General features: G+C 38.3%; 1 long non-coding RNA gene across 50 annotated transcripts in view; it reads left to right on the top strand.

Annotated features, from left to right (window-relative positions):
* LOC107148511 overlaps nucleotides 1–16,998 on the top strand; it is a 108,203-nt gene that overhangs the window by 29,762 nt on the left and 61,443 nt on the right. For 49 of the 50 annotated variants that reach the window (XR_007342905.1, XR_007342882.1, XR_001504272.2 and 46 more), the window contains 2 exons: nucleotides 10,057–10,146; nucleotides 15,324–15,466. This is a non-coding gene — a long non-coding RNA (uncharacterized LOC107148511). Of the gene's footprint in view, nucleotides 1–10,056; nucleotides 10,147–14,359; nucleotides 14,478–15,323; nucleotides 15,467–16,998 lie in introns of all 50 variants that reach the window. The other variant, XR_007342913.1, reaches the window with a different exon arrangement.

Raw genomic sequence — 16,998 nt, 5'->3', positions numbered from 1 at the left:
TTTAAAAAGGCTTCGTATATTCCTGCATGAGATCAATATTATTAATCTATATTTTCTACCAGTGTTTTTGTGGATCCTTTTATTTTTAAAAACATCTAAATCTCTCATTTCTCTGGGAATTCTTTTTAGTCCATGTGGTAAGAATATATTTAATGAAATTCCTTTTTATTATATATTATATGTTATTGGACCCTTTTCAAATTTTTATGTTTTATTTCATTTTTTTGTCTTCATCTCTTTTCTCCAAGTTTTTCTTCTTCTTTTTTTTTTTTTTTAAAGAGAGAGAGAGGTAGAGAGAGGTAGAGAGAGAGAGAGAGAGAGAATTTTAATATTTATTTTTTAGTTTTCGGTGGGCACAACATCTTTGTTTGTATATGGTGCTGAGGATCGAACCCGGGCCGCACGCATGCCAGGCGAGCGCGCTACCGCTTGAGCCACATCCCCAGCCCCGAAGTTTTTCTTCTTAACTATAATTTAAGAAAATGTTTTTTTAATCAGTAATGAAAGTTTTTCCTCATTCAAATTAGTTTTCTGGATTATGTGTTCCTGCTTGGTATGCTTTAAGAAGTCATCAAATTCCAAACTATTTCTTAATGGGTGGGGATTTGAGTTCTTTTAGTATTGGGTTTTCTCATGTAGAAATAAATGATGGCTTCTTATTTAACTTTTCATATGATCTTCTGAAAAGGTAGAGTTTCTTTAGGTAGTTTCTCACTATAGTCTCAATTTTATTCAGTGCTTTTGTGCATGAAATTTTCCTGGTATATTTTATGACACTTTGCTGGGAAGTCAATTTATTTATACATTTTTGTTTTCTATTTGCCATTTGACTGATTTTCTATTCAAATGATTTGGCCAATTTGGTTATTATTTTCATTTATAAATATATATATGTATATTTTTCCAGTGGTAGGGATTAAACCCAGGGCTTTGCTCATGCTAGGCAACTGCTCTGCCACTGAGCAATTTGATTCTCTTTGAGTTATCTAGGCAGATGAGATTATCATCTACAAATAATGATCTCTCTATCCCCTTGCCAAAATTATATAATTTTTAAAAGTTTTTTTTTTCTTGTCTTATTGCAAAAGATGAGACCCTCCAAGTCACTTAAAGGTATTCATCATTAGGAATGCTTCCTATATTTTGATATTAAGTGTGAATATCTGAATACGTGTAATTTTGCTGAGCTCTGACTTTCATACATGTTTCTAGATTCAGCTTTAAGCCTCTTTTCCTGAATTATTATTATTATTTTTTTTGTTTGTCTACCCCACCCTTCTGCTAAGTCCTAAATAAGTCTTACTGTTCCTTTACTCAAGAGTGTTCACTCTGTGCACAGACATCTCCTGCTTGTATCTATTGATTCTTCTTTGGAACTCTAAACACCCATTGTTTACTTACTGATAGTACAACTCTCCTTTAATTCTCAGACTAACATGATAAAAACCTGAACTGCTCTTGTTTTATTTTAGTAAATCATGTGAAACTTAACAGGATATTTTCTGCCAACTTAAAAGTTAATGTCTTGCCTGAGATTTTTTATTTTCCCATTTTAAGAAAATGCTAAAGTATTTTCTCACATAGAAATTATCATTTCATTTGAATTTGCTGACTTTTTGCCAATGAGAAGTAAAAATATCTTGGGATTTTGCATATGCCATGCAAAAAGGATTGGTTCCTTGGGTTAAAACAATATGTGAAAAGAGACCTAGGGGAACAAACAGCAAGAGTTAGCAATAGTGCTGAGGTTGTGTAAAGGATGTAGATTGGTGAGCGCTTTTGGGGTAGGCCAGACCTAATAAGGGTGGATCCTTGGAGATGTCATTTTATCACCCTGACCCTCCAAGTCTTCTGTAAATTGTGAGATAATGCAAAAATTAGTGACAACTTCCAAAAACATTTTAATTAGACTTATCACTTTAAAGAAGGCACCTGGTAGGTTCTTCCTATGGGACACTATTGGGTCTGTTTGGTTTGAAGATAGTGGTATGTGTCATGTTTTAGATAACAAATAAAAAGCAAAGAGGATTTCTATCATGACTTTCTATATAGAACTAATCCCAAGCATGCTCAAAAATTTGCAGATTTAGTCAACAGCATGGGCTGTACTGGGGGTGTGGTCAAAGGGCTCCCTAACTTCTGCCCAGGAGTGGGAACTCTGTCTTCTTTTCTATCCTCTCGTGTGGCCTTGTTCTTGACTGCTCAGATTCCTTGTACCCTACTTCCTATCCCATGATAATGGAACACGCCATGTGAAAGTTGAGATTCTGTCTTTCTCTGAGGGAGACATCTGATAATGTAATAAATTGAATTGTTGTAGCCATGTGCCTACATTTAAGAAAATCCCAGTACTCCTTAGCTTTTCCAACTTGTTCACCTAGGAAGCACTCCTATTATCACCAAACTTCAGTGTGAAGGTGTCAGAATAAGAATTTTCTTGTATCATTCCCAAAAATAGACATTTGTATTTTTTTTAATATGGTGGGAGGTATCTGTATTATTATTGTTTAAAATCAATTATCCTTTACTTCATATTTTTACCTGTTGTTTATTTTATCTGTCCTACTTTCCCAGAGGGACAGAATTAAAGCCCCCATTTGGTTTTTATTAGCATAATCAGTTAATAGCTGTTCTATAATGCTTTACTTATTGTGTTAATTTTCTGTAGTTATGTCCAGAGGCAGCTTCCTGAAAGACCACATTTAAAAAAAAAAAAAAAAAAAAAAAAAAAAAAAGACCTAACTTACTTCTTTAATGGATCCAGTTACCATTTATACTTAAGCTAAGATTTTTGAATGCAATTGATCTATAAAGTCATTGAAAATATATAGGAACTATAGCTAGTATTTTAAAATATATCTGTGGTGAGTCTAAACATTTCATTAGCATCATGTACAAATGCAAATCCTAGTGTCTCTGGTGACTTCGGTTTATCCCACAAGTTCTTTGGATTTGCCCTGAGTATGTCAGAGATGTTAGTATGTGCTATTACTATGTATTCTATCCTAATTATTTCAGTTCTTCTATATGTCTAAATTCTGATACCTGGGGACCATTGTCCATCATGTTGAGGAGTTTAATGGGAATGTATCCTATGTAGACATTGGTATTCAAAAGACTAGTTCTCAAATTAAAATGTAACTTCCAAACAGACCATAGTGACAAAATAACTTACCTAAAGGATAACAAAGGGGATATTTGTGATAAATGTGATAGATTGGACCAAAAAGTTAGGTTGAATTCTGAATTACATAAATGTACTGGACTGAAAAGAACTTGACTCTGAGGTCTACATCATGGGTTTTAGACCTTCCTCTAACATGAACTGACTCTCTGGGCCTCTGTTTCCTCTTCCGTAAAATGAGGAATTGGGATGAAAGTTGTAAAGTTCTTCTAAGCCTTTGTTCTCTCTGAGATGTTCATTCTGTGCTTGCTTTGTGCAGTGACTAACGGAGGGAGGAGTATTAGTAGGCATTGGATGAGGATTAGAATGGGTCTCATTCATTGAGTCTCTGGAGATGAGCATGGCACTTAATGCCAAGTAGGGGCCTGTCAACACTTTATACAGGTTGAGCATACCTTATCTGAAATATTTAAGATGAAATTGTTTTAGATTTCAGATTTTCTAATATTTGCATATACATAATGAAATGTCTTGGGAATGGGACCCAAATCTAAACAAGAAATTTATTTGTTTCATATACGCTCCACGCACATAGCCTGTAGGTAATCTTAGGCAATATTTTTAGTGCATCTGCATTTAACTGTAACTTATCACATGTGGTCAGGTGTAGAATTTTCCCTTTATTGCATCATGTCATTGGTCAAAAAATTTGGGGATTTGGGAGCAATTCAGATTTGAGATTTTCAGATCAGGCATCCTAACCTGCAATAAATTGGTATTGATGAAGAAGCACAAGTAAAATTCCAGTTTGAGAACTATTATTCATAACAGCAATGAGAAAAAGTAGAGCACTAGATCACAAATTGTAGGGGCCACCTGTGGGACCCTGGGAAAATCATTGTACTTCTCTCAATTTCTTTTTCTTCCTTCATCACTGAATGGTCTGGGGAAGACTACCCAAGAGGCTCCTTACTAAGAAAAGTCAATGACCCTATAAGGATTTCCAGCCATGTAAAGCAGATAAGAAAGTTCAGATGTTCTACCACCTCTACTGCCCAGGGCAGGGAGAGCAAGTTATCTATGATTTAATGCTCACTGGGAAGAATTTCACAAGGTTGTATGGGGATGTGCTGAAAAGAGAAGAAGGACAGGGCAGCTGTATGCTAAAGTTTTGCTGGGAATTTTATGCAGAGAAGGAAATGAGGTCTCCTGAATTGCCAGTTATTAAGGTACAAAAGGGATCAAATGCTGTGTTTGAATCAGTTCAATACCGAGCTCTAAGGTGCACAACCTGCTCTGGCTCTTTCTATATCCTGCCCATAGTGGTGATGTTTGACATCTTTCCCTTCAGGCAATGCCATCAGAGGAGGTAATGGATGGTAACAGCATATTTGAGATGGAAAGAGAAAGAGTTCACATACTATTCAATGGAAATACTTTAAAGGCATTTCAAGGAGGAATCTGAGAAATAATTACAAAGTTTGAAAAGAAAGCCTTTAAACTTTGATCTGACTTTTTTATGTAAAGCAATTCGGAACATAATTTTTGAAGTGCTAAGCCACAAATTCAATGTCTGGACCTGACTGCTTTCATTTGTGTCTTGGGGCTTCTACTCCTCCAAAAACAAACGTTTAAAAATTTAAGATGATTTTTCCACAGAAATTAATGCATATAGCATTAGTTGGTCAGCTCCCATAAAAATTACAGCAGCATAGAATAGCTGAGATTAAGGGCTAGATTTAAATCATTCAAGGGCCCAGTTAATATCAGTGCCTAATTAAGAAATCTGTAACATTGGTAGAGAAAAACTCTATCAAGGTGTGATAGGAATTTTTCCTTTCATTTGCTATTGGGGATTTTAATGGGAATGTATCCTACATGGACTTTGATAGTCACAGGACTAGTTCTCAAATTAAAATGGAGTTTCAAATCTGAGCATGGGGACAAACTAATTTATCTGAAAGGTAATAAAGGAAGTTCTTACCTAAAAATAAATGTCATAGAGTGCCTTAATTTTAGATTACATTTCTCCTTAATCTTTTAAACCTGAAATTCTTTGTGGTTCATATGTATGAGCCTTGCTCCTTGAAGGTAGATGATGGGCATTATTCCTTCTTTTGCATGTGCAGTGCCTAGGTTCCCATTAAATGTTTATGAAATAGCAGAATATAAATATTTTGTTAGTTTTTAAGAGTTATTGCTGAGCACGGTGCTCTGTCATGGCACATTTTCTCTCCAATAAGTAGATGGGTGGGTTGCTTGTGTACCAACTAAGAAGCACTGCAAAGGCAGGTTATAAACTGAATTTAGTCATGCTTGCCCATCCATTAAAAATTGAGAAACTTCATCTTCAGTTTAAATTTCTGGATTCCTTTGAAATTTCTGAAGTTGTGGCACAGTTGGTTCATAGATCCCCACAGTAGCAATTGGCTAAGGCCCAGGAGTTGCTATTCCCGTTAAACAGGGCTCCTTTTCTGCTAGTCACCATTAATAAAATGTGATTGGTTCCATGTTGGGTTGCATGTGGAAGCAGATAAATGCACTGAATCCCCTGCATAAGATTCTAGGCTGACTTCGCTTTTTTATTTTCTAAACTGGCCTGTGGGATAGGCCCTGCTTTAGTTTGCACCTGGAGCATCCCACAAAGGTTCACTTGTTAAAGGCTTTATTGTCAACTTGTGGTGCTATTGAAAGGTGCTGGAACCTTTAAGGGGTGGGGCCTCGTGGAAGGAAGTTAGGTCACTGGTGGCATGCCTCAAAGGTGATATTGGGACCCCAGTCCTTTCTTTATCTTTCTTTTGCTTTCCAGGCACCATGAGGTGAACAATCCCCCTTCACTTGTTGAAACCATGATGTATGATGCTGCCATGTGGCCCAAAGCAACAGGGCCAAGTGACCATGTTCCAAAACCTTTGAAACTACCAGCCAAAATAAATCTTTCCTCCTTAAAAGCTGATTTTCTTAGCTATTTTGTGATACCAATGGAAAACTGAGTAACATAGGCCCTCAAGATTGGGTTACAGCATTTGGTATGCATTTCTATTGCTGTTGGACTTGAATGAGTTAAAGATCTAAGGGTGAGCTTAATTGTTTTTTTCCCAGCCCCACACACAAAAAAAGAAGGCAAGACTGTAAGTACTGGACTTGGAGCGAAGCTAGTGTGCATATTCCTAGTACTTCAATGTGGCTCCAGTAGGAATTGAGCAGGATCCAAGCACTAAATAACCCTAATGATATCGGGTAGGAGCTCATCAGGGAGCTGTTCAAGAGTTTGTCAGAGCATATTAAAATACAATACATTCACATAATCAAAAAAGGTACATCAGTCCATCTGCCTATACATTTCTTTTGATATTAACTTTATCCAGGGACTTTTCAAAATTACATCATCTACCCATACCCTCTTCTTTAGTGTATAAAAATGTGGACAGAATGAAAAGAAAATCAGAATAATGTGCATTGGTGTAAGTCCTGTAATTGAAATCATTATTGCTTAAGACACCGTTGCTTTAATCAGCTCTATCATAAATCAATGCTTTGCACTAGTGAAGGTTTAAAATAAAGTGCTGTTAAACAAATTGGGCCTCTTAAAAGGCATGATGCAATTGGAAAGCCACTGAAAATGAATAAAAAAGTGCTTTCTGAATTGATATGCTGGTTCTAGCATTTTATCTTCCACTTAATTTAAAAAAATATATTACCTGGTCCTTTCTTAGAAATTACATATTGGAGGTCTATAATGGCCAAGACTTTAACCCATTAAAAAAATTTACTCCCAGGAACAGTTAATATTTGACATTTAATTGCTTTTTCTTGTTGGAGGAAAAAAATATGTTTCTTTCCTTCCTTTCTCGATTGACTTTCCAAAAATCACCTTCTGAGCTATAAAGATGGAAAAGAGTAATTGATTTCAAAAACTCAAGTGCATTTATGTGGGTATGCATACACATGTGTGTGTATGTAAATAATATCTCCAAAGTAGCAGAAGCTGGTTCTTCCCTCCCAACAACTCTGCAAGGCAAGGTGTTATGACTGCTGTTTGATAGCTATGGTGACAGAGGTCTAGAGAGGCTACAGAGAAATTCAGACATGAGAGTCTTTATTCCATTACCACTTTGCTGGCTTCTGGGTGTACTTCACACCCTGGCATAGAGATGTTTATGGAGCCATGACAGAATGCCATCTCAATGGTTCCTATCTATCTATCTTCAGGCAGCTAATTTTTTTTCAGCTTATAATGGGATTTATCTTATAATATAATCCCATCTACAAATGTTGATGGGCAACTATGATTTGAGCTTTAATGTGAGTCCTCTATTTAATGGAGCTAGGAGAAGCCCTGGAACCACTTTATATCTATAATATTGACTTAAAAGAGATTTCTCATTGTAGTTTTGTCTGGATGACCCAAGGAGGTTAGTCCTCTTACCTTTGGAGCAATGCCTATACGGACTTCAAACAAATTTTCTGGCCCCTCCTCATGACTTGTTTTAAGACATAGAGGAGATCAGTTGGAAATTGGTGTGGAAACAATGAGGAAAACCATTTGTTTGGTTTCCTGAAGTTAGAAAATTTCCATTTCAACATCATTGGCCTCTCCCCTTTCTGGTGCAGCAAATTCACTACCAAAGGTCAAAGTGTTCTCTTGCATTCTTTTATTTTTTCTCTTCCCACAAAACCAGGTAGTATTTAGTCTCTTGAAAAGCTGCACAAACCAACTATTCCTCTACAGATTATCCCTTTCAGAGCTCAGGTGATATGCCTCATTGGGTTACACCTCCTGTGACTTGTGGTCAGATGGGGCTGTGTCATTCTGCATTATTCTATCTTGCAGGAAAATATTTACATGTTGGCTCCACCAGGTCCCATTTCCCCTGGGAATGATTTTGCATGCACCATCTTCACACTGGTGGTTGAAGTTGAATCACTTGCCTTCATGGGACCAATGGGCATCTGGCAGAAAACCAGAAAGTCAATCTCCCCCTCACTCAGCTGGAAAACAAGTTTACAACTGTAGGATAACATGTTTCTGAGATATGGAGTGCAAATACTCTGAGAAGGCTCTTGGAAGGAAACTGAATAGGGAATGGAAATTTGCACTATTCACAACCCCCCCTCCCCCACCGCCATTATAGAAACAGAAAAGCTTAAGTATGCCTTTTAAACATATTTTCCCTTCCTTTTTTCTTTGTCTTTTCTATTTTGTAAAATTATAATTAAAATGAATAATAATTCTCATTTTTCACAAGGAGTGGTGAAATGGACACTCTTATACTTCTGTGATAGGGTATACTGGGAAAATTCTTTTGGAAACTCATTCATAGTGTTTATCAGGAGAGTCATGAAACATTCATGAGAACAATTATGGCTTAGATGTGAGGTGTCCCCATGAAGCTTATGCATAAGACTATGCAAGAAAGTTTAGAAATGAAATGAATGAGTTATAACAGCTTTAACCTAATTGGTGCATGAATCCACTGATAAGGATTAACTGGGCAGTAACTGTAGGCAGGTGGGGAGTAGCTGGAGGAAGTGGGTCAGTGAACATGTGGCTTTGGGTTTACATTTTGTCCCTGGTAAGCAGAGCTTTCTCTGCTTCCTGGTGCCATATGCCTATCTTTTTTTTTTTTCCTCCACTGTACTTTTCTGCCATGATGTTCTGCATAATACTGGGCCCTGAGCTATGAAGTTAGCTATCTATGGACTGAAACCTCTGAAACCACGAGCACCAAATAAACTTTTTCTTCTCAAATTGTTCTTGTTAGGTGTTTTGGTCACAGTGACAAAAAAGCTGACTAAAACAAGAATGATGTAATAATAAGGAAACAGGAAATGCACGGCGAATGCTTAAACATATATATCAAAATGTGCATCATCATCATAATAGAAAACATTTATGTTCTTAACATGTGACAGGCTCTGAGCCAAATGCTTTTAGGCATTGTCTTTAGGTTTAATCTGTACATGGGTTTTGTGTTGTAGGTATTATTATACTTCTATTTTACAGATGACAAAAGAGAGATGTAGGGGGGTTAATTGGTTTACCTGAAGTCACCTTGCTAGTGTGAAACTTCAACCTCATCCCAACTATAGGGTTTTCACTTTTAAAATAACTTGGAATTCCTTATACTATGTGGTTAATTTTAAGGGAAAAAACATTAATAACAAAAATGTAAGCTATATTCTATAAAAACCACATGAAAAGTAAACAGGAAATCTTAGACCACAAGGAAATAGCTTAATTTGTAAAAGCTCGTCTGTAACCAGTTAATAAAATGATTTGTTGCTATCTGAAGCAAATTAAATGTTTCAGGTCTTTCCTCTGGATGAGAGTCATATACTATAGGAATGGTTGTTAGCTAAGAGAATCTAATTGTTATTCTGCCAATTTAAAAAAGGTCCAAAGAACAAATCTTACATGTAGGTCCAAATGACTTTGAAAGGATTTCATTCAGATTCATTTGGGAATTTCCTTTTGGAATGGGACCTAGACCAAGATTTCTTAGCTTATTTTGTATGAGAATGTATCTGAAAAATATTAATAGAATCTGTGGGGTTTTTTTCCTGATCAGAAAAACCTCTATATTAACACACCTTGATGGATATATGTTGACTTTTATTCAAGGATCTTAGAATTTTTTTAGATTGGTGGCTGGCTTGAGGGATTAAATTAAAATTTCCTTTTCTGTCTTGGCTTGCAGACCTGTTTTTCATAACACAGTTTGTTGGATGTTCTTTTTCTAATAAGTCAAGCATGCACACTTTCTTCAGAATATTGTCAATACTTGGACAACTAAAGATTATAAATTAAGTGACTATAATGAATAATTTAGTTTCAACATTTTCATTAATATGATATAATGTTATTATAGAACTTGTGTCCAGATACTTGGCTAAAAACTGCCTCTTTTTTTTTTTGTTATCCTATTTAGGGTTAAAAAAATGTATGGCATACATTACCAAGAATCAAAGATTGTGCCTGGCAGCATAATTGACTTTGTGACAGAGAGAAGCTGAGCAAGGTGAGTAGACAGAAATATGAATAGCAGTTTTTCTTAGCACACCTGTAGAGATATATATTTTGATAAACACATATGTATTAAGTGGATATGAATAAGGCAAAGAGTTAGATGGACTCAGAAAATGGGTGGGTTTTTGCTTTTGCATTATATGCAGTGCTCAGAGAGCCTTCAAGTACCGTTGGCTGTGCTACTAATAAGATTATAGCCAGGGCATGCTTTCATTCCATGAAATATTTTCATCAACTAGAAGAGGGAAATTATTTTTACCCTTTCTAAAATCGAAAATTTCTCAGGTTCTGTTCAGGATTGTTCAAGAAGGAGTCAGAAATATCATGTTTAGAGGTCACTGGGCCATCTACCCTAGGAACTTCCCCTCGGCAGTGGTCTCTCTCTATGTTACAGAAGACAGCAAAAATATAAGTCATCATACATCTGACCAATTATACAATGCTGTATCAACAGGGGGAAATTCCTTCCTCACTTCAGCTGGTGAACAGTTATGCCCTGGAGCTCAGGACGGACATGCCTTGTAACTTTTTAACCTAGTTAGTGTAACTGCCAATATTATTCCTATTCATATAAATGTCTAATCCTTTTTTGAATCTTGCTAGACTATTTGCCTCAATAATATCCCGCGGCAGTGAATTCCACAGGTAGATTACACGCTGCTTTAAAAAGTATTTCCTTTTATTCATTTTAAATTTCTTGCCTTTTAACGTCACAAAATGGCCCTTGCTCTTGCATTAAGTGGCAGGGGATAAAGGCATGTCAAATTAAGCTTTAATTCTCCCAAGCACTCTCTTTGCTATTATTAAAACCTTATCTTCTATATATACTTTCTATTTTAGCAACTGTAATCTTGATTAAATGAGATGATTTAAGTTAGTGGTTTTCCACTACTTTGGACACATCATGGGTGCCAGAAAAGAACCCTTATTAATATTCAATGTCATTTATTGGACAAATATTTACTGTGCACCTACTTTTGAAGGAACTGTTTTAATTTTGGAGAGATGGCCTTGAGTAAGACTTATTTAGAAGGACCTAATTTTCTAGAGAAGGAGACACGCAGTAAAATACTGAATAAGTATTTGAAATGCCTGGTTTTGGATGATATTAAGTACAATCAGCCCTCCATATCCATGGATTCTGCATTCTCAGCCTCAGCCAGAATTTATTTCTTGTCATTATTATCTAAATAATACTATGTAATAACTATTTACGTAGCATTTACATTGTATTGGTTTTTCTATAGAGGTTTATAGCTTAGATGCAAATTATAGACCATTTTACATAAGGGACTTGAGCATGCTCAAATTTTGATTTCCATGGGGTTTCTGGAAACAACCCCACATGGACACTAAAGGAAAACTATATTGTGGGAAAAATTTAAAAGTTCCTGGGAAAGGATGTCAGGGGCCACATTAGTTTACACCGTCAGAGGTTGACTTTCTGAAAAAGGGATAGTTGAGACTGGCCACCAATGAGTCATTTATGTGAAATATCCATGAAGGTGAGCTCCAGGTTCCAGAGCAATGCCCAGTAGTTGAGGTTCAATCATTTGTTGAGGCCTGGATGAGTCAAGTTTGAGAAGGAAAATCTTAGTTTCAGAAACTATCCAGTCAGTGCTCAACCAATCCAGGAGGAGTGTATCTTGTACTGCTGTTTTAACTTCAAAGATTATCAGAGTAGAAAAAGCAAGGGATATAGTTAGTAAGCCTCTTGTTTCAAGATCCAATCATGTTCCCTGGGAATCAGCTGTTTGACCTTGGGTCAATCACCTAATTGTTCTCATGCAAAGTATTCTTTACAAAAATGGGCATACAACTTCTTTTCCTCATGGGGATTGGAGGAGTGGAGGTAAGATTATGTGGAAGCTCTTTATAAGCTGCAAAGGGTGTGAAGATGTTGGTTCTTTTTGCAGGATTCGGGTTTTGCCAGCACTCTGTACTTGGGTCTCTCATTCTTTTTTTCCTTCCATCCTTGTTTTCCGAGTACCCTGACACATCCCTTGCCTCTGCTCAAAGTCCACCAGTGGCATCCATGGTACTTAGCTTTCTCTCCCAGAGGTGGGTTAAACAGGGTAGATTTTCCTAAGGGCTTTAAAAATGGAATCAGATGGAGAAGTCACTTGTTGATACAGTGGGATGGATATGGATTTAAAATGATGATTCCTTTTTGTTTTTGCTTTTGTGTGTTCTTGTTTATTGCTCTGTCTTCTGGTGCCCAGTCAACAAAACTTCTCTGTACGAAGACAGAGTCCCTGCCTGAAGTTTGAAGAGAGTCTTCCCCAAATCAACACTGGTTGACATGATCTTATTCCCTGTGTTCAACTTCCCTCTCTGCTCCAGAATGGTGGATACACACCATTTCTCACATTGCCTCTTGAAGTTATTCTTTTTAATTGCCCCTTTCTTTCTTTTTTTTTTTTTTTCCTGTTTAGGCAATTTAAAATAGAGGCATGTGCAGCTCTGCATAATAATGTGTTATAAAGGCATTTTAAGGAATAAATTATTAGGATTGTTTACATGCATGGTTCAAATTTACTGGCAAATTGCTTAGGCCTCGGTTTTATGATGTAGCTGCCAGTTAGGCTCCTTCTGAATAAGACTCTGAAATAGGAGAAGTCGCCCTTTGCTGTCCCTCACCGGCACTTCCTCTGCCTTGTTCCTGCCCTTTCAACACCTCCCTCCTCTTCCACCCGCAAATAACTCTGTGGAGCTGTCAGGCTTTTTGCACCTTAATGTGAAGACACTTTGTGGGTCCTCCCCAGACCTGCCCCCAACAAAGGTGAGGTGTGCAAAGGAATAAATCTTCAATGGTATAATTTTAGATGCTGTGGCAACTGGGAAGGGCAGCTATTTTTGGCTGTTGGGCTTTCTCCTTGACCTGAGATGATACCGCTTTGCCTGCTGCAGCGTGGCCAGCCAACCCTGCTTGTGGTCCTTTTAGTGACATGTCTGCCGTTCCTGGGAGTGGCTTCTTTCTTTCCTCACTGAGCATTTCTCTGCTCATTTGGAGTTCTGTGTCTTTGTGCAAGGGCATGCATCTATTGACATGTACCCATGTTGGCTTGTCACAGGCTGATACTCCAAGGTGGTGGTCCAACATCTCTGGATGCAAAGTCAGAGGGAACTGACTCCCTTCCACATAGGAGGTGGAGAAAAATTGCTGGTCCAGTTTCTGTGTATCCCTCAGCCTCCATGCATTATCAGCTGCTCAGGGACGGTTGAGTGAGTCACTGCTTCTCTGAGCCAGGCAGGTCTCCAGGCCACAGTGTCCGAGCCTTCCCACCTAGTCTGCCTCACTGAAAGTTGTGTGCTCACAGCGGCTCTTCTGACCACCCTGCTTGTTCTCTTCCCACTCAAGCTCCTAATCCAGCTGCTGACTGCAGACCCCCTGTACTGCCTGGGGAAGGGAGTCCGACCCTCCTGTAGCAGATGGGCGGAATAGCTACAAGAAGATTTGAAGGGGGCCAAAACTAACAGTGCTTCCAGATGAGGGTGATATTAGAGCCAAGATCATCACTGGGGCAGGGTATCTTGTTCTTAGTTTTACAACCCAAAAAAGTACACAGAAGATTCAAAGATCATTTGGGAAGGAGGAATAAAATCAGGGGAAAAAAACAAAAAATGACAACAGGAAAATGGGACCAGTTTGAAAAAAAAGAATTGAATTTCTTTATTCCCAAAGACAGAAAACAGAGACCTTTTTTTGGTATGGAGAGAGCACTGGATCTCTGGATGGTAGTTCTCTTCTCCATTTCCCCTAGCTAATAAAGGAGAGAATTCTAGATTTGGAGAGAAAAAGGGGCAAAGGATGAGAGCAAGAAAGGGTGGGGGAGAGGGAATGAGAGTATAAGGAGAATCTGACCAAGGAACAGAAAATAAGGGAGGATGTAACAAAAAGGAAGAAAACGATCAAGAAAATGTTGTCTTTCCTTATCTGCTACAGAAATAAATTTAGTAGAAATTTATTTGGAACCAACCATGTCTGGTTCTCTTATCTTTCTGCAGTGCAGATCAGCCTAAAATTTATTAAAATTGCTGAAAACCACAGCAATCAATTTGTACTGATTCAGAGTGTTGACTGGGATCAGCTGGGTGGCTCTCAGGCAGTCTATGGGGTCTGATGGCAGCTGAGGCTGGAGCCATCTCTAAGGCTTCCTCCCTCTGTGTCCTGTGGTTGATATTGGTCCTTCCTGTGACCTCAGATGGACAGCTGCATGAAGTCATTGCATGTGGTCTGAGCCTCCTCACAGCATCTCATGCTAGCCCTTCTTCTTACATGGCTGCTCAGGGGTCCAATGATGAGTGTTCCAAGAAAACAAGGTATGAGCTGAATCTTCCTTTCCAGTCATACGTTCTATGGTCCTCCAGTTACTGAAGTACGCTCAGACTCCTAGGTAGGGTACCAGGATGCCTTCTCTGGATTTAAGGAGTGTTAAAGAACCTGTGGATCTGACTTAAAACTGCGAAAATGTCCAATCACAGTGTCAGATGCTTCCAACATCTAACTTCCAGCCGTTTCTGTCTAGTTGGAGCTGTAAAATTCCACCAAAGATCCAGTGGAAAGTATTGAAGTATCCATTTGCCAGGGGAGGGAGGTGATAGAAGAGCGAATACCAAGCAGGGCTCAAGATGAACACTGCATGCTCAGAGATCACAGGCAGAGTGGGTAGGAAGACGGGTGGTCACTTATCACTGGAGAGCACTGAAGGCCAGCAGGATACAGTGACACAGTGGCCAACATCCTCTAACTCTGAAGCGGGGTGTTGCCAGTTTTATTCACTCCTATGTGTTTGTTCTCCATAACTTACCTGCTCATTACCTCTTTCCTTCTGCCTCACCTGGCTCCTACCAACTGTTCTTTCTTTTCACTGAAATATTCTGTTACGGTCTGAAAACTCTTCTGCATCCTTCATACCCCTGGGTCATGACTTTATCCTTTGGGCCATAAAGTCCCATCCCCTTCCCTACTTTTTTGCTGCTCCATTACCATCTTTCAGATCACTGAACTTCTCTCTGCTTTTCTTGTCCATTCCTCAGTTGATTACCTGAAACAGGCCTTTTTATTTTGTTTTCCTCCTTTTTGGCCACTGTCTCCTGCCTTTTAAATCATATCCTGTATTTGACATCTCATGCCTTTCTTCCCTGCTCTGATCTATCTTATTATAGGAGCCTGTTGCCCAGCACAGAATCACAGGACGTCGGATCCAGGTGCACAGAATACCCGGCACCTCCGCCAGAGACACACAGCCGTCTTCCTGGGGTTGTGGAGGGTGGGTAGTTGTGGCTTGCACCGGGCCAAGGATTTTCAGGTAAGATTTGCTGTCCCATTTCTCACCTTGCTTTGGTAAGCATTTCCTACATTCCATCAACACTAAAATTACTTTTCTCTTCATCTGGGCTTTGAATATCCCAATACCACCCACTGTGGAATTCACTTTTTAATCCTCATGTAGGCTGGGTTTCTTTTCTTATCCTAGTACAAAAACGATAGGTATCTACTACTTCTCTTACATAGAGAAGTAAAATTAAACAAACATTATAGATAGAAAGATTGTTAATACCTTGATGTGGGGCTTTCTTTCCTCCCTTCCCCGACTACATTTATGCTTTTTATGTTTTTGGTACTGAGACATGAACCCAGCGATGCTTTATCACTGAGCTACATTCTCAGCCCTTTTCATCATTTATTTTGAAATAGGGTCTCATTAATTGCAGAGTGTCTTGCTAAATTGCTGAGGCTGGCCTCTAATTTGTGATCTTCCTGATTCAGACACCTGATTCGCTGGGATTAAGGCAGGCACCACCACACCTGGCTATATTTATGGTCTTTTAGAGACAAAAATATCACCCACTCAGATGGTCAGTACTTTCTTCCAAGCCACTTGCTGCTTTGTAGAACCAGTTTTACAGTTCTCTATTCCCTGGCCCCAGCTAACTGGAATGGAGCTGGACATCTGAATCCCAGTGGACTGATATCTGTTCTGTCCATGAGATTAAATCACATGGCATCTTGGAATACAGTGACTGGTGTGGAACTGGGATGGGATGCTTGCTTCCTTACCTCATATCTGTCTTCAATGGAGCAGTGCCTATGGGACTTTACCAATGACTGTGCAAGATGAACTTTTTGTTTAAAGCTGCTTTCCTCACCGAATAATGTACCATAACTTTTTCTATATGTCAAATATTCTCCCAGATTATAATTTTGATGAGTGCCCAATGATTACTGTTGATGTCTTGTTGATGTCTTTATGGGAGAAGTGCAATTAAGGGGTGAAGCTTGAACTCTGTGTTAAATAATACTGGATTCAAATACCTTCTATGGCCCTTGTTTGCTATATGATTTGGACAATTATTTAGATATTTTATGTCTTAGTTTCTTTGTTCATAAAATAGTAAAAAAGAAGGTTGAAGTGTATCATGAATCTTAAAGTTCCCAGCACATTATCTGTCACAAAGGTAAGGGTTCAGTAATGCCACCTGGCACTAATAATAATCATAAACCTGTTCTTTCTTATTGCTCACATAACACCCCACTATTTCTTTCTTTTTTAAAAAATATTTTTATTAGTTATTGATGGACCTTTATTTATTTATTTGTTTGTATGTGGTGCTGAGAATCGAACCCAGGGCCTCACATGTGCTAGGCAAGCGCTCTACCACTGAGCCCCAGCCCCAGCCCTGACCCCACTATTTTCTGCACAATTTAAACAGAACTTCAGTGAACATCCATACAGTTGAATATTTGTGCATGATTATTCCTTGAGCTAAATGCCTAGAAGTTGAAATAATGGATCAAAGATTATGAACATTAAAAAAGTTTAAAAATTGTTTTGTCATG

This window comes from Marmota marmota, unplaced genomic scaffold (genome assembly GCF_001458135.2).
Source record: "Marmota marmota marmota unplaced genomic scaffold, marMar, whole genome shotgun sequence".
Taxonomy (NCBI): Eukaryota; Metazoa; Chordata; class Mammalia; order Rodentia; family Sciuridae; genus Marmota; species Marmota marmota.
Note: the sequence above shows the minus strand (reverse complement) of the source record. Positions and strands in the feature narration are given on the sequence as shown.